Below are 22,425 nucleotides of genomic sequence, written 5' to 3'. Positions count from 1 at the left end.
TTGGACAATGCAGTTAGGAGAACACATCAAGTTTTTTACCACTTTAAGAGGAAAAGCCATCAACATAATGCTATTGGAAGTGCTGTCTGCAGATCTGAGCTGGTCTGTGGCTAGACGATACCAGAATGAGAGGAATAAGTCACAAAAACTGAGAATATGCATTTTAGGAATGTCCTCAGTGATTTACCAGAATCATTTTATATCTGCTTAATCTAATAATGAAATATCTGGGCTTGTATTTGTATAATATAAAAATACCATTTATCCAGCATTTCATTTTTATTGTATTTTACACAAGTATTAGTGGCAATAGTTTTGAATAACAGTAACCAATTGGTTAATTATTGCTACTTCGCCACAGAGAGTTTAAGAAGCACTGCTCAGGGAGGTCAGTTCAAAAAGTTTTTCATGGTAGGGGCATTTCATATAGAAAAAGAAAATGGCTAGAAAATCATTTTTAGGTTATGATTTAAAAAATAGTTTGGTTAAAGTTCCCTAGATCACTAGTTTTTCAGAATAAATCTTAATTTCATTAAAGCTCATCAGAAAATTACTCAAGCATTTTTAAGGGATGGCATTTTTTTTTTCTAGAAGGATATTCTTGATAAAAAAATTATTCTCACTCAAGTAACTTTACTTCAGGTTTTCTTTTATTAGTGTCAGAGAAGAGGGAAGCAGTTCATTCAGTTGGAATACCTGGAATCTGAGTTAACTGCATTCCTTCCTTCCTTAAGTTTTCCATATTGAGTAAGTTTTTTTTTTTTTTTTCAGGCAGTTGAGCTTCAAGTAACTCTGGTTGTCCAGTTTTCAATGAAATAGCTGTTTTTCAGGAAGGGCCCAGTAGAACTGAGCTTCAAGCATGAACTCTGTGATGGGTACACCAGTATCAGCCTGGTATGTCTGAGGAAAGAAGCTAGGAAGAGGTGACAAAAATGCTCTTTAGTCACACCGTTTGTACTTCCAAAGAACTAAATTAATTTCTTTTACCAGGTAGATATTCAGTTCCTTATGTTATGAGTTGTTTCTCCAAAAGATAATTTTTACATCAAGGGCAGATTTTAATGCTCCTTATAAGTGAGTTTACCAAATTCTTATGATGCGAGGTGTTCAAAGTTTGCCATCCTTCTAAAATAACAAACATATGTAGGGATAGATATTCCTCAGTTGAAGCATTCCTACCATGGTGTGAAATTCATTCACGTTGAAAGGGAAATAAAATATCGCTTTCAATGATTACTTGTGATTGAAAAGAATTCTGATGTAGGAAAATAGCCCCCACTTTAGATTCTCTCAGATTTTTTTAACATCTAATAATATTTATGAGGCTTTTTGTTTTATTAATTTGAATTAATAAATAAAATAAAATAAAAATAATTTTGAATTTTAGACTTTTTGCTCTATTTACATAGTTTATAGAAATCTACGAGTCTATAGAAGTTATAATCATGGGAAATAGTTTTTATATTATAAATAAATAATATGTACATATTATATATAATTTAAATGACATATTACCTGTTCTCTCCTTTTAAAAAGAGCAGGGGGTGGGGAGGGTAGGAAATATAACAAATTACATTTCTTAGAAATAAAGGAATTGACTGTATAATGCTTTAGAGTTTATTTTCACCACCTGCTTTGCTGTTAAGATTTCATGATTTTTCACTAGTCTACAACTGCACTATGAGTCCATTAAATCACAATGAAAAATGTCTCATACTAGGGAGAAATGCCCCTAACAAAATTTGGTATGACTAGAGACAGGGAAAATTCCTCCGACACAAAGATTGGAAAGGACTTTAATAATGATCTTTATACCTATTTCCTTCAAAGGATAGGAATAAAATATAGTTTGCAATTATATGTATTAAAATCACTTCAAACTGCCAATATTTTAAATAAACACATATTTTGAGAAAGCAGAAAGGAACGGTAAATTAGTTTTAAAATGTGCTGTTTTGGGGATGTCTGGGTGACACAGCAGTTTGGCGCCTGCCTTTGGCCCAGGGCGCGATCCTGGAGACCTGGGATCGAATCCCACGTTTGGGCCCCTGGTGCATGGAGCCTGCTTCTCCCTCTGCCTGTGTCTCTGCCTCTCTCTCTCTCTGTGTGACTATCATAAATAAATAAAAATTAAAAATAAAATAAAATAAAATGTGCTGTTTTTGATTTAAAAAACCTACATTAAAGTTTTGAAGGTGATAGATTTTCTTTAGAGCATGTAAGGGCATGCACATTTCTTCAGTGTCCCAAGGATTTGCATATAAACTAGATTTAGAGTACAAAACAATTGGAAAAGCTACACCCATGCTTTTTAACCACTAACATCCACACAAAGTTGAAGTCAGATTTTAGCAGTGTTTAAAAGCACCACGGTGTGTTATCATAACTTTACATTTCAAGAGCATTTCAAAGTTATAATGTCTTGCCTATTGGAAAGAAAATTTGGAAGTTTAAAAAAGGTCTGTTTCAATAAGCAGATGTGAATAGCCTTTTTGGTAAAATTATTTGCAGGTTTCAGACTCAGGCAAATCCTAAACATGTGAAGAATGGATTGTGGATTATATTAAAATGGATGTTAAACAGAAGGGGGCAACTCTCACCACCTAGGAAGCTGAAACTCTATTCCAAAATCAACAGAATGAAATAATTATGCACAGTAAAACGCTGCGCCAGCTGTAACACAGCAGCCATTGGCTTTTATATTGTGCCCTCTGGTGGGAAAATTTATAAATCACAATTTTACCAGTTTTGAACTGACCGAACTCAAGTGGGCTTGTGGTTTCTTATTCCTGGGCTTTATGTATAGTCAAACTTTAGCCTGAGGGAAAATACTTGATGATTTTTGAGCAGAGTTGCTTTAGGTATCAACTAATCTAACCACCCAACTTTATCTGGAGGTGATAAATGATTTAGTCAGACTTGAAAGTAGTGAACTATTTATTATTCAGTTCTCCTGTGTCCCAAGGAAAGTATTAATTATTGAATACCTCTTAAGTGCCAGATACTGTATAAGCATCATTTCACTTGACCTCGTTAACTCTGAATTTAGTCCAATGCTTTTCCTCTTCATTTCCCTGTTACCTTCAGGTCTTCCCAGGGCTAAAATTACATCTCCCGTCTATTCATACTTGCATATACAGGCTTTAAATGTTATTTGATTCCTATCCCCCTTCAGGCAGGGGCCTCTGAGGGTCAAGACTGGTAGGGGTGGGTCCCAAGAGGTGCTGCTATCTCTCAGGCTAATGAGATCAGAGGCCTGAGACCTGGGGTCCTTCACATAAGTTAGTAGTGGGACTGAGAAATTTAACTCCAGACTACCTTTTCTAGGCCAGGTGGGGACAAAGGTCCATGGTGAAGGGTTGCAGTGGGGTTTGTGAAGACAGGAAAGCTGAGGAGAAAAGAATGGAGAAGGTGAGTGAGAGGAGGCTAAGTGGGTCCGAGAAGGGGGTGGGAACACACTGGGGCATTTTCATTCAGCCTTCAGGTGGGCTTATCCACATGGACCAGGTCAATTTGAAAGACTCAGAATGGGCAAATGTGAGTAGAATTTTTTACAATTAGAAAATGTTGCTACAATATGTAGTTCAACTTTTGGATTTTTAAAAATTGTATTTTTTTTCTTCTTTATAATATGATACACGATTCACATAAAAAATTAATAGCTAACACTTTTAGGCTACCTTTTATGTATTTTGTTCTAAGCACTTCATATATCTTAACATATGCAATCTTCACACATACCCAATGAAGCAGGTAGTGTTGTCCTCAACCTGCCGATGAGGAGATTGCAAATCAGAGGAAATAAGTATCACGGCAGGTGTCACATGCACAGTAAGTATAAAAAACTGAGGTTTGAACCCAAGCCATCTGGCTTCAGTCTGTGCTCCTAACCAATACTCTATGCCTACCTGAAATTATGAAAGCATAATAAAAAACCAAACACCTATAAACCCTTAAGTTAGTTCAACTTAAGAAATAAAAGACATCACTGGTACCAGTGAAGGCCCCCAAACAACATGCTTTTCCCAGAAAGGCTAAATGACTGGGCCACAGTTGGTTATTATATCTCACTGAGCTTAAAATCCAACTCTTAGGGGCAACTGGGTAACCCAATCAGTTAAACCTCCAACCTTTGGTTTTGGCTCAGGTCATGGTGTCAGGTGAGATTGAGCCCCACATCAGGTGCCACACTCAGTGCGGAGTCTGCTTGAGATTCTCTCCCTCCCCCGTCCCCACCATTTGCATGCACTCACTCTCTCTCTCAGATAAATAAATACAATTTTTAAAATATGCAGCTGTTAAGCTATATGGATGTTATATAGTGGCAAAGATAGAATTTATCAGTTGATTATTTATTGATACCAACAAAACAAAATTTTTGCCTTATATGTCTTTTTGCCTTACTTGGAAGGATTACACCTTATATATCCCTAAAGTGATTTTAAACAAACCTGAGTGTTTTATTGCATTTGCATTTGGAAAACTTTTCGGCTCCGATAGTTACTCATTAACTAATGAACTAATTCACCCACCAAACATGTAAAACGCCTACCGAGTGGCAATCACCATGCTAGGGATAGGGTGATTATCAGTGGCACCCTGGTGTAGCTTATACTGGCTCATGAGAACCAACAATTAATATTTCAGGATTTTTGTGAGTCCATTGTCAAATGCATTATTAAATATTAAATTAATATAGAAATATAGAAATACTTAAATTATATTTTTTAAAAAGTTAGTAAAGGCCTCTTGGAGACCACGGTGATGCCACGAATGTTTCTAATATAACTTGGTGAACTGGCAGTTTTTCACAAACTGATCTTTGGAGCAACTAACCAGCTTGCTTATTAGATCTTCACAATAGTGGTCACTACTCTTATTTTGAGGTGAAAAGGTCTTTTGAAGTATTTAACTAGTAGAGTTTAAAGTGCTGTGGTTTCTTGCAGGATCTGCTTTTCACTTCAGATAACAACAAAGCAGAGAACATGCTCAGAAACAACCACAGAGCCTCTGGGCTTACAGAATAAACCACACATGACTTAACCTGGAATTTAAGGCCCTTTTAACTACAACCTTTCTTCTCAAATATCTATACTGAATTCTACTGACTGTTTTGTAATCCACAAGCTTTAATGTGCCAGAAATAAAATTTTCTTTACTTTTTTTCTATAACTAAAATTAGTTTCTGTTTTGAGGCTCTAATATTCTGGGTGACTGAAACTAAATGTGTCTCCCTGGGATTGTGTCCAATACTAGAAGATTTTGAAGCAGGGGGTATCAGGGGCAGGAGCCTCCTGGATTTTATTTGGATATGCTGATGTTCACAAAGACAACCCAGTCTGGACTTCAGGCATTGGTCCACATGTTTCACTTCTCATACCCTTACTTGTCCTGGCAGCAAAATCTCACCAGGGCTGCCAGGAGTGTAAGTCATGTGTGTACCATTCTAGGGCCTATGGGAAACATTATGTTGTCCCCCACTGCCCAACACACACACACACACACACACACACACACACACACACACACATTCCCAGGGTCCTCTGAGGCTGCCTTGGATCCATCTGTCCAGGTCTAAAGCCCAGCTGTGGCTCAGCAGGACCATCTGGCCATCCTTGAGCATTTCTTCTTCCATTTCTGCTGCCCAGCCTGGTGGGTAGTCTGGAAAGGAAGCTGTTTTGTCCTATCAATTCAGAAATGGGATGTAGTTACTCCTCTGCCCCCTGGTAAGTGAAAAGAGGAAATGAAGTCCTTGACTGGCTACCTTCAAGTGATGCAAGAAGAGAAAAAAGTCTGAGTCATTTCTTTCACAGCAAAATATATGACAAGGAAAGGCAACAAGAGTAGAAATCATAATGTCTTATTAACTGTATCCACCCCAAAGTCAATAAAATTCCTGCCTATAATTAATTCATTTCCTGGAAATTCAATTACAAGTTAGGCTTAAATGGGACAGTTCCATATAAAAAATAACTTCTGATTCAGTATCTTTAGTTGTCCTTGAACTTGAGATCTCAGCCTTTCTCCCCATAGCATCTATTCTTGTAAGCTCAGGGTGTCTGTCTCCGTGTATGTTTGTGTGACTATCAAGAATATTATTAATATGGAAAGACAAGCTTCACTCATTCTAGTCTCTCCATCATTGCCCTTGTTTTGTATACACCGTGCACTAGATGCAATTGAATAAGAATCCTACTCAAAATGTCAAAAAACCAAAATAAATATCACAAAGGACAGCATCTTCATATGGTTGGCATTCAGTGAATATTGGTTCTATTTAGAGAACATTCCTTTCTCTATTCCCTACCGTTGCTCTTATCAGCCACTGATAAGCCACAATTCAGACCTGTTATGAGATCCCCTTGCTTCTTTGCATTGTTGTACTGTTATGGACTGAATGTTTGTATGCCCTCCCACCCCTCAGTTAAGGATGTTGAAGCCTTATAAACCTTGATAATGATGGCATTTGGAGGTGAGACCTTGGGAAATAATTAAATTTAGATGAGGTGATGAAGGTGAGGTCCCTATGATGAGATTAATGTCTTTTTTTTTTTTTTTTGATTAATGTCTTTCTAAGAAGAGGAAGAGAGATCAGAGCTCTCTATGTCATGAGGATATAGGTATCCCCAGGCCAGAAAGCAAGCTCTTAACCAGGAACCGAATCTGCTGACACCTTGATCTTAGACTTCCCAGTCTCCAGAATTGTGAGAAATAAACATCTGTTATGTAAGCCCTGCAGGCTGTTGTATCTTGTCATGGCAGCCTGGAATATAATGTAATGTGTACTTGAAATCAAGAATCCAAGTACAACACTATAGGGGAGGCATTTTTTTCTTCTACACACCTTTTGATCTGATCTTTGTCATATTGATAGATGCAGAATAATAGCTTGTAGTTTTCATTTCCATTTCTTTTATTATAAGGCTGAGCATCTTGAAATTTATGTAAGAACCATTTATATTTTCTTTAAGTGAATGACCCTTATCTTTTGCCTATTTTATTTTGTCTTTTTCTTATTGAATTGTAGAACTCTTTAGACTTCAATGAGAAAAGTCCATTGTGATGTGAGTTGCAAATATTTTTCACCCAGTTTGTCATTTGTTTATGATGAAGGCTTTTCCCTGCCAGGAATATCTTTAAAAAATAAAATAAAATTGGTGTTAGTTATCAATATTGTATTTTATTAAGATTTAGGTCATTCTTACAAAGACATTTTCCAGTCTTAAATTTTATTAAAACTTTTTTCCTTGCTTGCTTTAGGTGCTTTCATGTCTGTTGGTTTGTGTTTGGATTTTTGTTTTGTCTATCTCCGATTTCTCGTAGGTACAAAAGTTGTGATATAAGGTTCTAACTTTATCTACCCTCTTTCCAACCTCACACACAAGATAGTTATCCATTTATTCCTATAACATTTGGTGAACAGTGCATCTTTTCCTCATCTATTTAAGATGTGATTTTTCTCATATGCCATACTCAAAAATTTATTTGGGCCTGTTCCTGAACAATGTAATTTATTAATTGTCTCTTTTTCAGTACCCTGCCTCACTATCTTAATTGTTATGGCACTGGAATAGGTTTTAATATATGATAGATCTAGTGTCTCTTCCCTTTTTTCCTAGAATTTTTCTGACTGTTCTTGCTTGTTTATTTTCAATATTAACCTATGAATCGCTTGTTTAATCTCATAGCCAAATCATCCAGAACTAGATGCTTTTACTAGGATAACATTAAATTTTATAGAATAACTTGTGAAGAAATTATATATCTATGAGGTTGAGTTCTCCTCTTCGAGACACATGACATGTTGCAAGTAATTTATTATGAGTGATAAAGCATCAATGAGAAAAAAACAATTTATATTCTTTACATAGTTAAAATGAATTCCACACTACCACAAGCACTTATACTTACTTGCATTCAGATACACCTTCCCTTGACTCAAAGAAAAAAAGGACCATAGTTGCAGCTAGCTCCCTATGAATTCCACACACCTTTTGGCATATCTTATCTCTGCACTCAAATGAGTGAATTCTGCATGTAAACACCATCCATCTCTATGTCATATTATGAGGGGAAAGGTTTTGAATTGCAGCCAGAGCATATGCTCTTATTTATCTAACACAGATTGCCGTGCTTTATTGACCTTTTCCTGGAGTACCCCTCACATCACTATTGGCCTAACTTGCTGCTATAGTTTTTATTTTTTATATGCTCGTATGTACTTTTTATTCATTAGCTAACATGGAATTACAAGTTAGTACAGCTTCCTGGAGATTTGGGGGCTACTCTTGGAAAATAGCAAAAGAAATCATTTATTGTATAGTGTGGAAAAGAAACAGTTCTCACATTTTCTAATGTTTTCTCCTGGTTTTGCTTTTGTTTCGGAAGAATACCTTAGGGACTGAAGAATAAAACATTAAATAGACTGGGCTGGTATCAGCAACTGAATTCAACATGGGCTTGTTTTCAATCATGTTAACATGGGTAAGGATTGTATAAATCCATGGAGGGGAATAAAGAGACATTTAGGTCTCTGAATATAGAAAAACCATGATGCTATACAGAGTCCAAAGCAAGTTGCGGCTGTGAGAGTTAAAGATACCAGTCCTATGTTTTTAAGATTATAAAATATAATTTTGCTCTCATTTACTTTGGCAACTACTGTTTCTTTTTTTTAAGATTTTATTTATTTATCCATGAGAGAGAGAGGCAGAGACCTAGGCAGAGAGAGAAGCAGGCTCCCTGTGGGGAGCCTGATGCAGGACTAGATCCCAGTTCCCTGGGGTCACTACCTGAGCCAAAGGCAGATGCTCAACCACTGAGCCACCCAGGTGCCCCTGGCGACTGCTGTTTCATCTTCAGTTGCTAGTAGTGACAGTATTTAGTGTATCCACCTATGTGTCAGTTGCTAAGTATTTTACATATATTTTCTCCTTTAATATGATAACTCTATCATGTTGTTTCTTCCCATTCTACAGATGAGGAAATCAAAGTTTAGAAAAGTTAAATAATTTGGCCAAAGTCACACAAACAGTAAATGGGGGCAAATGAGTGGATACGTGAACTCTTAACTAGTAAACCTTGCTTAACCTTTTATACCAAAATAAAAGATCTTATTTTTTTAAGCACTTCATATTTAATCTGAAACCTTTTTCTCAAAGTAATAACATATAAACATTCATATTAACTGTTGCACAGAGGTAAGAATCTAATTGTGTTTTAAATAAAATAGCATTAGTATTCTGGAATTGGAAACTTGGCTAAGAAATCCCATTTCTCTTCATTAGCTTCCATATTTTGCTGAATGAAAACATAATCATACCATTCATTCAACAATTACTTTTAAAGTATCCATCATATGCATAGCCTTGATTATCTCAGTAGCTACACTATATAGAATCTGTATTTCTTTTTATATGCATGAGTAGAAGCTCTTTTTACCTAAAGCCTTTTCGTATCTCAAACCAGTTTCCCCTATGGTTTAGATGAGGTACACACACCATCCAGTTCCAATACCTTTTATGTAATGTTCTAGAACTAGAATCACACGCTCAGGGGGATATGGTACATCTGATTCCGAGAGAACAATCTTTAATTTTCTTAAAAAAAAAAGGGGGGGGGGGAACGCAGGAACGCCTGGGTGGCTCAGGTGGTTAAGTGTCTGCCTTTGGCTCAGGTTATGATCCTTAAGTCCTCGGTTGGAGCCCCACATTGGGTCCTTGCTCAACAAGGAGTCTGTTTCTCCATCTCCCTCTGCCTGATGCTCCCCCCTTATATTCACTCACTGTTTTTAATCTCTCTGTCAAATGAATAAATAAAAAATTTTAAAAAATTGAACAACTTTTTGAATATCCATAACTTGGGGATAAAATACAACACTGATTGTAGTGAAGATTAAATGATTAATATATGCAAAATTCTTAGGACAATGCTAGGAACATTGTGGTATTCTGGTTGCTTATTATCACATTCATAACTATTATTTATGGGTAGAAATGTTTGTATGGATTTTTTTTCTTCTGCCTGAGAGTCATTTAGAGAAAAGCCCCTCATGTGTGTATAATTGGCAAGTGAATGTTGTATGAAAGTGATATATGACAGTTGTATGAAAAGGAAGTGGTATAAAAATAAGAGGGTAATGGAAAGAAGATGGAGAAGTTCAGCTGGAGGGACAAATGGGAGCATAAATAGATAACAGCTACAGAGATATGCTCCATATCTCTGTAGCTGTTATCTATTTATCTTTAATGCCTGGTACACACTTTGCAACAAGTAGACAAACATTAGAATTCATACCAGCTCTTTTCAAGAGAACATACTTTGATCATTAAGAAAATTCTGAGGGAGTGAAAGACTAGAAATATATAATTACTGCCTGTATAGTTAATTCTAAATCATTAAGTTTCCCGTTTATAATCTTTAGGTTAAAAGATAGAGAGGTGTCATAGAAATACATGAAATGATAAAGATAATTGGGAAACTAGACCTCTATCTAAATGGCCATTTCATTATGGAAATAAGTTGTTATTTCTAAATATTCATTGAATTTTTTTTAAAAAAATCATACTATAAAGGATGGAGGATGATTCGTACTTACTGTTGAAGACATTCTCAACCATCTCACCTCTATAATACTAAGGATGCACTAAAAGTTCTTTACCACAAAAGAGGAGAAACAATAGAACATATTTGTTGAGGGTCTACAGTGTTCATTCCAATGGGCTTGAATGCTACAGGTATATAAAAATGAGATGGGTCCCTGGTCACAGAAAGTTTTCTAGTCGAGATTAATGAGACATTTGCCCATGAAACTATCTCTCTTCTCTCAAAACACAGTAGGCAGCTAAAGCAGCCCTTGAAATTAATTTATTTTTCCACACTTGAAATTTATTTTTCCACTTTACAAATACACACACACACACACACACATTGTTCATTTCAGTAACCAAATCACCTTAAGGGCAGTGCCATTTCATATGTGTACATGATGAAGAAGGAGTAAGTAAATTTACTCAGTATGGGAAATTGCATATAGGTGAGAGATCATCTGAATATTCAAGGTTCTTGTTACTCAGTCCCATCTGAAGATACCCTAACATGAATAACAGGCATGAAATTTCCCATGTTATTCTGGTCAAACTTCAGTTCTTTCACTCTGTTCCCTGCAGAAATATCCAGAGATCCAATCAAGGAGCTTGCCTTCTAAATGAGACATGTATTCTCAACTCCCTAACCATATTATTAGCGTAATTCTCAAGAGGTATTCTTCAGCTCAGCACACCCAGATCATAGTGATCTTAATTCTTTCAATCCTGTTGTCTTATTGCATATAGCAATTTGTAGGATGGCTACAATGCCTTTTAAGGTTTGTTTCACAAAATGATAAATCAGTATATGAAAATAATATAATTATGGGATATGTGGAAGAAGCTTTGGAACTCTTCTAGTATATCCCTCCATTTACAGCTAAAAATAAAACCCCAAGACCTAGTTGTAGAAATGATCTATTTGCAATTTTTAAAAGAAATTCATTATTTTAAAATCCGTAATAGGAGCAAATATTGGGTGGTAGCCACTTTCCTCCATCAGAATCCTTTTCTTCCCTACATTTTAGCTAAGTATGGTTATATTGATTCTGACTTTATTGTCTGATATTATATCCTTTTCAACTTTCTTAAAATGTCAACTTATGAAGTTGACATGAAGAACTTTCCCCATAAAGAACTTTCATACCTTTGTCTCCTCTCGCTTTCATCTTTCATATCCCAAACTATAGTTCTCCTTTGCTCAAAGATTATTGTTTTCCAATAAGAACTTCCTCTGGTTAACCCCTAAGCTATTCCAAAACTGAATGTGCATCCCCATCAGTTATTTGTTTTCTCTATAATGCTGCATACATAACAAACCACACAAAACTCACTGGCTTAAGATATTAATAGCTTAAGAACCTGATTGTCCACAATTCAGGCTTTGCTCTGCTGGCTGGCTCTTCTTGTGCCAATTTGTCTTATCTAGGCATGTTTTCATGGTGATGGCAGAAGTTTGCAAGAGGAAACAGAAATGTGCAGGTGCCTTGTTGGGCCTCTGTTTGAGACAAGTCTGTTAATATCCCATTGGCCAACAAGCCACATGGCTGAGGCCACAGGCAGAGTGAGAGGGAGGTGCAAAGAGAGCAAAAGAATGGAAGGATGAAGAAGTTTAGCCATTAGTGCAATTATCTCATCATGCATCTTAAATAAAAACTCAAATCTAACATGAAAGTAATACTGAATTTGGCTAAATAGAGCCTAGGGTGACTATGAACCACAGATTTATACACTGATCACAGACTTATAACTTTTATAGGTAGCAGTCTTTAGTCCCAAGTGACAATTGATACCTTTTTTTAATAAAGAAAAATTATAATGTAAGTTAAATATTATTTATTTCAATTTAATAAGCATTTATATACCAAATATGATGTGCTGGTGATGAATAAACAGCAAGCCTATTGAGTAGTATAACTATAACTAGATGCTTATTGAACCCCAAATGCTCCTCACATCTTTCTATGCAGCATATGGATAGAATGATGACAGACTCATAAAGTCTGACACTGAGGAGTTAGACAACAGGGATTTCTCTTAGTTCAGTGATCTCTCAGGAATTATTGCTGATGGACTCAGGTGCCTGAAACAAAATACCAATGTAACAAAAAGAAGATGGAAGATTCAGCAAGGAAATTCTTAGCTTTTCTATAGCTTTGGGCTGGTCACATGAGGTGGTAGCTATGTACCCAGAGGTTCTCCAGAAACTACTCTGAGGGCAGCAGTTTGTACTACTTGTGGAAGTGTGACTTATACTGCATATTTTTTATTTTTCAAGGGGAAAAAAGCTCAGAAGTGGTCTGTCTGTAAAACGACATGCTGTCATTGAAATTTCTCCAGCTGGCTACACAGAAACAGTCTGTATTCACCCTAGAAGTAAATGGAAGCCCCATGATTTATTATGTCTTTTTAACCTAACTGAGAGCACTTAAATCAATTGTTAGATACTATCAGCAACTTTCTCCATCAAACTTTTGATGACAATTACTAGAGGAAAAAATGGTCTTTTCTGAGCAGCAGTTCCTTTCCCTACCCAGTCAGAGTGGAATTTTTTAAAAGCAGTGAAATCTTTTAATATGAATTTGGCAAAGGAAAGGAGGAAGAACCCAAGTAACCTACCTACGATGTGACAAAAAAAATAGCTTTCAAGAGTCAGAGATCTTAGTGGAGAAAGTCTTTTAATAATAACCTAGTAAATGTGAACCATTTCAGTTAAAAAGAAACATTGACTTATTGTATCAAACCCTCAGTAAATACATTTGTGTAGAAAGAAAAGAAAATCACTCATCTGAGTTAATGGCTCCATCCCCACGTTTCTTGTGTTTTAGATTTTATAAGTTGCCACTTGAAAGATTCCACTAGGTGGAGATCCTGAGCCATATTCCATTTGCTTCATTTAAAAAAAAAAAGAAAAAGAAATGTGAAAAACATTTTATTTTGCTTTTTACTTCACTTTTAGGGCATTTTTTTTCTATTTTGTCATTTTTTTCCTTTGAAAGATTGCAGAGTGGAATTATTTATCAGTTGGCATATTAAAGAAAATTTGGCATGTACAAACAAGCACTTCAGAGGTTTTTAGTAACACCTATCATAAGAGGCTGAATTGATGCCAGAAACCAGGAGTGTAAAATCTGTGATGGTATTTTATTATAAAAGAGACATACAGGGGTTTGTACATTTCTTTAGAACCACAGTGGCCAAATCACATATCAATTATTTGAACTGATCTGTTTATAAAGGCATTTACCTTAAATCAGAGGACTGGATTCTTTGAACTCAAAATTGTTCAGAGTCTAATAAGATAAAGTCAAGATGAAAAAAAAAGTAGAAGGATATAAATTTCCAAGGCTTGTGACCGACCTGGCTCTTACTTTAGTGACTAACACAGATAACTGAATGTCACTGTGAGTTGGTTGTATCCCACATACCTTATCTGGGTTCTGAAGGAAGAGAGGTGCGGAACTCCCTTGGCTCCCAAGAATAGCATATGAATTTCTAGTTCTCCCCACTCATTAGGTAAGCCAGTAGAAGCTGTTACCAAGGGTCCTCCAATAGGGAGGCTAGCCAGGTCTTCTAGAGGCATCTAAGGACTCTCCAGGAAGTCAAGAAGTCCTTGGGGCCAACACTTCCTCTTTTTTATGAATAGAACCCTAAAATATAACTCGATAAATGGCAGAGCCTGGACCAGAACCCCACCCTCCAATGTGCAGCCATTCTGCTAGCTGTCTCTCACCTGAATTGATCCAAGTTCCTCCATTCTGAAGGTTATGAAACTTGTAAAAGTCATCCATAAAGCCTTCTCAAAGAGGTAAAATGTAAAGAGCTTTAAATATCAGCAGATTGAAGATCTAGTGCTAACCTGGCTACTAAATTGTATGACCTAGCTTTTTAGACCTTAGCATCCTTATCTGTAAAACGAGGAGGATGGAGAAGACAATCTTCTTATTCTATCTGTGTTCAACCACAGGCATATTCATTGCTCAGACAGGCTCAGGTCAACTTGAAAAAATAATCACAGGTATTATCCTTGTCTCCATTTTCCTCATAAAAATATAGATCATGTGGGAGTATTGCTTTGAGGATCATCATACTAATAAAAAAACCCACTGCAAATTTTTATTTGAGGAATAGCAGTTGAGCTTCCATCAGGGACTATTTAATTATTTATTAAGGATTGCAATAGAATTCCATTTTAATGAAATTGGTAGACCATCAAAATTGCTCATTAACATTAAAGTACCAAAATTTCAAAATGCCATTGAAATCCACTCTAAAAATAAAAGAAAAAGGGCACTGATGATAATAGATATGGTGGCTATTATTATCATTATTATTAAACCATTTCCATAATGCAAATGTGTACTGTCCTCACTGCATTTACAACAGTACCAAACTCATCAGGAGATGCTGTCTAAAGAGGGCTACTTGAGGAATTTAAAATTTAAAAGAAAGGCATATGAGAGTATGGCTCTGGGTATATTCATTTGCCTGGTTGCTATGTTGTATGTATATTCATTTTCTCTTCTCTATTAATTCCAAACATCTTCAAGTCTGCATATCCCTGAGACTTTCTTACTTTCTTTAAAGATATGTGTGGGTCATTAGTCTATCAGAGGGAATTCCTACAGCCATTAAGTTCCCATAGGTTACAACATTCTGCACTCAGAAGAAACAAAGGAGGCCTACTTTGAGAATTGATGCCAGATTTACAAAGGATATTATAACATGCAATCATCCAAAAGTAATTTCTATTTTTGAATGCAACATTATATCTCAATAGTTATATTAACTAGATTGACTGAACAATGACTTGAGAATACATCTGTTCTACATGAGTTTCCCATTTTAAGAAGCTAATTATATCCATAACAGCAACCTTTGGTTGATGTGGCTGTTGACCATGAGTTGGCAATGGCCTCATTATGTAGAACTGGATGTTATAAATGGTAGTCATTAGACAGGGTTCTACTTTTATTTAGGGGCCAAAGATACGAATGCAAAGTTTCTCAAATTGGACATTCTGGGAAAGTTCCAAGATGATGGAAAAGGATGAAAGAGAGCAGCTTTGAAAAACTGTATAGTGGTAGCAATAATAAAAATCACTAGTCCAGTCTCTACTCACATACTTTCCCTGCTGTTTCCTTTGCCTAGTGACTGCATTGACTCGTCCTTTGATCATTTCCTCCTCCTCATCTCATTATCTTCATATTTCCTGCCAACTCCTTCATCATACCCTTTCTAATTCGATGTAAGACAAAGGAAAAGTTTGCTATTATACTGTCCGTCTTTAATCCTGAAAATCATGTTATACCTTTATCATGAAGAAAGAAAAATACAAGGTGGAATATGAAAATGTCAAGAGATAGAATAGATGCGCTACAAAACGACACTATGGTTCTCACCTTGGAGGGCAAGAGACACATGTTTGAAATTTGTAGGGTTGGGGAAACACTTTCAGTTGTCTGAATGGTGTTATAGCTTTTGGTTCTTGGTAGACTCAGATGTCCAATGACCTGCAATGCAGCAAAGCTCTGCTTAGTGAAAAATTGTTCCATTCTAAGTGCCAATGGTTCTGTTGTTAAGACACTTTATGGAGTAAAATATTTTGATTATTTAGGTTGGGGGGTCACAAAATGGCCATTGAGCCAACAACTATGGTCAACAGATGTGTTTTATTTTCTTTGAAGCATGTTTTTTAAAAATTTAAACTTGAATGGTGTGGAGATAAATTCTCCATTTACCTATAAGGCCTACCCTTATAGGTAGGGTAGGGTTTTTCACCACTTTGTTCAATTATGCTACCTACTTGAAACTTGAAAGCATTTGAATCGGCCCATTGATTTTTATTTAGGTGCCACAAATCTATATTATTGAAAAGAAAAGCAAATATTGAATTCTTGTTATTGACTTGGTCTTTCTTCCTCTGGCATTTGGAAACTGGCCCTTAGACCATATGTGACATTGTTTCCAAGGGACAGTTCCTGGGATATCACAAATAAGAGCATTTATTCTCTTATTTCTCTTGTACCCTGATATGGATCTATTGGTTCCTCCTCCAATTTATCGCAGCCCCTGTGGAAAGCACTTTTATTTTCTTATTATTGTTTATATGTGACTTACAGCTTTTAAAAAAGCTTATAGTAACAGGACAATTAAAAATACAAACAGAACCATTTAAGATATCAATTAAAAGGAGTAGAACTACCAGTATTGTTACTCCAGTCAGACATTTAACTCTGTGCTTCCTTAGATAAACCAAAATATGGATTATTTAATACTTATTGCCCAATTAAGGGAAGCATACAGAGAGACAGATAGATTTTTTTGAGCTTATATTGAAGTCTGAAACTATTTTAATGCATAAATTCTTATAATGTGACTACTCTTACTAGTGTTTTCAGCCTATCTGTATTTATTTCTACAAAAATGGGTTATCCATCCAACAAACCAACACTGTCTTGAGTGCCCTGGTTTCTAATGTACAAAGATATGGAGCCCCAGTAAATGCTTGTGAAAATAATTCCTTTGAAAGGCTTTGGGTGTTTAATATACATAAAGCATATTTGCAAAGATTATAAAGCAAATGGATGTTTGGGGCATAGATATTATTTAGGAAGCCACTACAAATATGGTACTAGAATTTGATATTGTGTGGAGGCAGTTATAGGTAACTCCCTTTTCATGGTATAGCCCTTTCCTGGTAAGTCAATGTCTTTAATTGGTTTATTCCAAGGCTTTATAAGGCCTGGATACTGCCAATGTTCTTGGAAAAGAGCTTTTCTTTCCTAAATCCTGGGGTCTAATTATGGGATTGTGGCCTTCTTGCTTTGTGACCACAGGCACAGAAAGGCCTCTATTTTCTCTTTATGAGACAGTGTGATGGATGAAAAGTGATTTGTTTGATTTTGTGTGGCTGCAGAGAGGAGGAAGAAGATCTGATTGGAAAGAAATGGTGATTTATCTGCCATGGTGTTCATAGAGACTCGGTCCCTGGAGCCTTCACCGCATTACCCTAAGACATGCCACTGAGCAAGTTTCTTACCAGAACCTCAATTACCCCAACAGTTATATGGTGTCTGTCATCTTTTCTTTTCTTTTTTCTTTCCTTCTCTTTTCATTTCTTTTCTTCTTCTAGGAATCTCAAAGAGACATTTAGAACCAAGCAACTTTATTTTTATCTTATTTTTTAAATTTAAATTCAATTAGCCAACATATGTACATCATTAGTTTCAGATGTAGAGTTCAGTAATTTATCAGATACATAGAACCAAGCAACTTTAATGGAATTCTTGATATCCAACATAATTCTCTTGTACTCTTCCCCTCATACATTTTAAAAATTACATACACACAAAGATGCATATTTGCACATATATATATATAAAATATATATTTGGCATAATATATATTATGAAAGTTTATTCTAAGTGACTTGAAACTCTCTTTGGAAGTCAGAGTGGTATATATTACAAATAAATTAGACAAAGAAATGAATCATGATATTTGTTTTTAGTGTTTTTTAGCAACCCTGCCATATTTCTCTTTATCTTCCAACTGACTGCTTAACAGGACATTTCTGTGTGGCCATATAGGGGCCTCACAATAAATAGATTTTTAAAAGTCTGAGTCTTATTGCTCTCACAAGTTTCAAAACAGAACTTCTACATTTTAATATTAAATTACTATGACCAAGGTTGCATACTGATTGAGGCACTCCTTTCCCTGTGCCCTTGGATGTAATGTGGAAAACTCTTCCTTGCTCTGAGATGCCTGTGAACATGACAAACACTTGAAGACACACCTGTTGTCATTTTGGAGCTCACTATCTTAGAAGATCACTAAGTCTTGAGGTTGTGTATTCCAGTGTGGATTCAAACATGTTCTCCCTGGAGAAACTAAGGCAGTGAGCCTTGGCAACCTACTGATAGGGGAAGTGTCTTCAGTGCCATTCTGATGTGGCTTGGGGGTGGTTGGGGAGAGCGCACCAGCCCTTTGTTCTCTCTGACAAGGTCTGAAGGCTCCTAATATCATCCATTGGGTAAACCCACCTATTCATTGCCAAGTTATGGTTATGAGATTATACGTCTATACCAAGGTTTGATGGTGCTGTAAACCACTTAAGCCCAGCTCTTATAATTTATTGAAACATCTGCTCCTCTCAAGGGAATTACAGGCCAATAATTACCATTTGTCCAAGTACTATGAACCAAGTTGAGCAACTTCGGGTTTCTCCATGGCAGACTGAAATGCAATGTTGTATGTAATGAGAGGGGAGAGAATGTTTATTAAAACTAAACAATTTGACAGAAACCATGCCATCCAGATGGGGTACTTTTAATATACATACTCCCTCATCTATCCTCAACACCCACCCTTGTCTTAATCCCTGAATATTCCTTTTTTGAAGGAACTTCTGTGATAACCAGCTTTCCTTTTGAACATCTCAAGAAGACTTTATTTTCATCACAGGCTTTGTTTCAGCACTTCTGGCTCAGCTTCCACCCCTCTGTTTTCCCCCTGTCACTTTCCTCTCCTGGTGTCTGCCTCTTTCTGACTTGGCCTTTTCAGCGGCTCAGTCTTTTCAGTCACCAGCTCACATGGGGAAAAGTCTATTCTGCTCAGGGACCCACTGAGGCTTCCATGTCAATAAACCAAATTGATGGCAGGTTTAACACATTTCCCAATTATTGTCTGCAGATGCTTTTCAGAACAAACAATCCCTGAAACCCTTCACACACAAGAAAACACTCCCTTGGCAAAATGATCTTGTTGGGAGCTTGAAAAGGAAAACCCTGACAAAAGAAGAATAGAAAATATTCACTGGCAGGAGCTTCCTGGCTAAAGACTGCTCACTCCTGTTCAGAGGGATAAGAACAGGAAAAAGTCCCAGAGCATCATAGCCTGACCCTGGAGTTACCATTTTGGAACTAACTGCTGCAGGGAGAGAGGCTATAAGAACACTTTCCCTTATTTTGTCATATAGATGGTTATGTGTTTTGTTTTAGTTTGTTTTCTATTCCTTTTGTTTCACTGTTCTCTGTTGTGAATCAGGTGATTGACTCTGCCAGCTACTTGTCCCTTCTCCATATTTTTGCTTAGAGACTCTCCAACATAATCTCTGACAGGTCTATCCTGAACTGTGGAGGATGATTGGACTTCAAGCCCATCATAACTTCGAGAAGAAGGAGAAATCCTGAGACCTAGACATGCCCAATTTTAGGGAAAGATTCAGCAGATGTGTAGGCCTGTCCCCTGTCAGCCGGCAATCTCTGGAAAGTTGTTTATTGACTTTATTAACTTTACTTTTTTTTCCTCTTTATTAAAAAGTTTTGTTCTTCTATATCCCTTTTGCCTTCCTCTTTCCACATAAGGAATTAGAAATTAGTTTCAAGACCTTTTCTTATATCTGTTATTATTACACACCCTCTGGGCAATGTTGGCTTGCAAGTGACCCCAGCAAGGCTGGGGTTGACTGAACTGAAGGCCCGAGAGGACTAAGTCCCCTCTGCACCCAGCCACATGTGTCTACAGTGAGGGGCAATCAGGGTCTCACAAAGCTCCAGGAACTGCTGTGGCAGAGGACAGCATCCATCCCCTGGATGGGGAGGCCTCTGAGAGGCTTGCCATGGATAGTCCCTATTCTGGAACTCAATTTGTGGTAACCAATGAGGGTCCTGAAGGGTACTAGGAAAGAACAAAAGTCTGGCGCTGCAACAGACCCAGGGGGACAGCCTTTGTTGGCTTCCTTTCTTTTCTTCTCTTGGAGGAAAAATGCTACCTTGTTCTCCCACCCATCTGAAGAAGGGGCTGGAACTCTGCATGGCTGCAATCAATGGGAGATAGGGAAAAGAAAGTAGACCCTTCAATCAATGCTTGGTCCAGCTAGTCTGCTGCTCCCCAACTTGCATGCATTTGGAGTGGGCAAAGTGAAACATCTATACCTTTTTTCACATAGGCCAAATCCTAATTACAAGGAAGCTGAAAAGCTTTCCAAATGTGGCAAAACGCAAGGCAGAACTACAGCCTAGGGGAAGATATGAGCTTTCTAAGAGCAAAGAAAACTTCTTAGGAGTCATTCTGTTAAGGGGAGTGGGGTAAGAAAAGGAACAAAGGTCTGAACTTCAAAGAAATGTAAATAAAACATTCCTCCTGCTCTGATTTTAATCTTTTCACTGGACGCTTTCTATGAGGGGGTACCTAAGTGAGTGGATTTGCCTACCCCTTCCATAAATCAAAGCTTTTTTAGAGAATCATCGGTGGGGACTCTTTACCCCAGGAAACTGTAATTGGAGGTAAATATTAATTCCAGAGGAAGGCCTCTGAGCCCAAGAAGTGCAGCAACAATGTGCCTCCAAGGAGCCACTTCTTTTTTTTTTTTTTTTTCCTGTAGCCTTTGGAAGCAGATTGTGGGAGCAAAGCTTATCTCCCATTTTTATCCGTTTTAACAATGCTCTGCCTACTGCTAGTTAAACTGAGCTGCCTTAAGCTCAACACAAAAAGCTCTTTTCAGAGCATCTAGCAGATAACTTTTAAAAAAAGAAAAGGAACCTTTTCACACAGCTCTCCTGGTGCCTTTTTATGAGCTGAGGCTGTGTGCAGACAGCCAGGCCTGAAATGGCTTTTGGGGACAAAGACATCACCAAGTATTAGGTCTACACTTATTCTTTCAAGTTGCCGCTACGCTTTCGCTTCTACCTCTGCCTTTCTTATAACACCTGCCCCCCCCCCCCCACTCCCCCTAGATGGGCAGGTCTATGTTGTCAGCTGTGATGGTTTTTTTCCTTGCATATTGGTCAGTAAAGCCCAGCGAGGCTCTCCTGTATTAAATCACGGTCACCGTCATCAGGCAGTGGTTTCTAAAATTCATGGTCTCACCTGGAGACTCACCTGACCTCCTGTGGTGAAAGTGATAAAAAGACAAAAAATGGCCAGGATGGTATCGAGATTCTACTAGAACTCTGTGAGTAGTTTGTTTCCATATGAGTAGTGCTAGAGATGGGCTGCCATTCTCTCTGCTAATGAATTAGATCCCTGGAATGCCGTTTTCCTTCCACGATAAGGGCAGGGGTGGTACCTATCCTGCTGGTGCTGCTGCTGAGGAGATTTCTGACAACTCTGGAGTTTATTTTAAAATCTCTGAACATCACTTTGAAGTAAAGCTTCTTTGAAGTAACTCTGAAGCTGTTACTGAAGAGTTTGATGAGTGTCTGGGAGGTGATTAAAAAGACTCTGGATGGAGGAGTAGCCCCCTCCTTCCGACCCCAGTTGTCTTTCCTTCTCAGTAGCAAGCCAAGTCGGAGAGAATAGATTTTTCAACAGTCAGACTCATTGAGGATGCCCCAGGCTCTGGTCCAGAAACTACTGGACTCAACATAGTCTGAGGAGAAAGGAAACATTGCCTACTTCATTTTATTTTTATTTTATTTATTTTATTTTATTTTATTTTTCCTACTTCATTTTAGTATTCAGTGTGGCCTAGTCTCCACCTGTACCTCCAAGTACTCTCTTTCACCTCCTTTTAGCATTTACCTATTGATGCCATGCCCACCTTGTTACTCTGATCTTGATCAGTATCATACTATTTACTTCTTCTGGAATGGGACTTCCTGTCATCTCTGTCATGGGTCAGTTCCCCCAGGAAGCCTATTCCAAAGCAGAGGTTAATGTGCAGAGATTAGGAAGTGCTCTTGTGATGCAGGCCTGTGGAAGGAGGTAGGAAAGGCAGAGTAAGAAGTAGAGCTACAATGCAGTCCCAACAAAGGCCCAGCTGACCCCAGGAGGATGGGAGAATCTGATGAGGAAGCTGCGAAGAAAACCAACAAATGTGTACTAGTCTGGG

General features: G+C 37.3%; 1 protein-coding gene and 1 long non-coding RNA gene across 4 annotated transcripts in view; one reads left to right on the top strand and one right to left on the bottom strand.

The window, feature by feature from the left end:
- Window positions 1–22,425, top strand: part of SLC9A9 (solute carrier family 9 member A9) — a 538,349-nt gene that overhangs the window by 64,107 nt on the left and 451,817 nt on the right. The window lies entirely within an intron of this gene.
- On the bottom strand, window positions 740–9,507 carry LOC102151317. The gene is made up of 3 exons (XR_005377127.1): window positions 9,442–9,507; window positions 3,319–3,388; window positions 740–913 (listed from the first exon to the last, which is right to left on the bottom strand). It is a non-coding gene; the product is annotated as an uncharacterized LOC102151317 (long non-coding RNA).

This window comes from Canis lupus, chromosome 23 (assembly GCF_011100685.1).
Source record: "Canis lupus familiaris isolate Mischka breed German Shepherd chromosome 23, alternate assembly UU_Cfam_GSD_1.0, whole genome shotgun sequence".
Lineage (NCBI taxonomy): Eukaryota > Metazoa > Chordata > Mammalia > Carnivora > Canidae > Canis > Canis lupus.
Note: the sequence above shows the minus strand (reverse complement) of the source record. Positions and strands in the feature narration are given on the sequence as shown.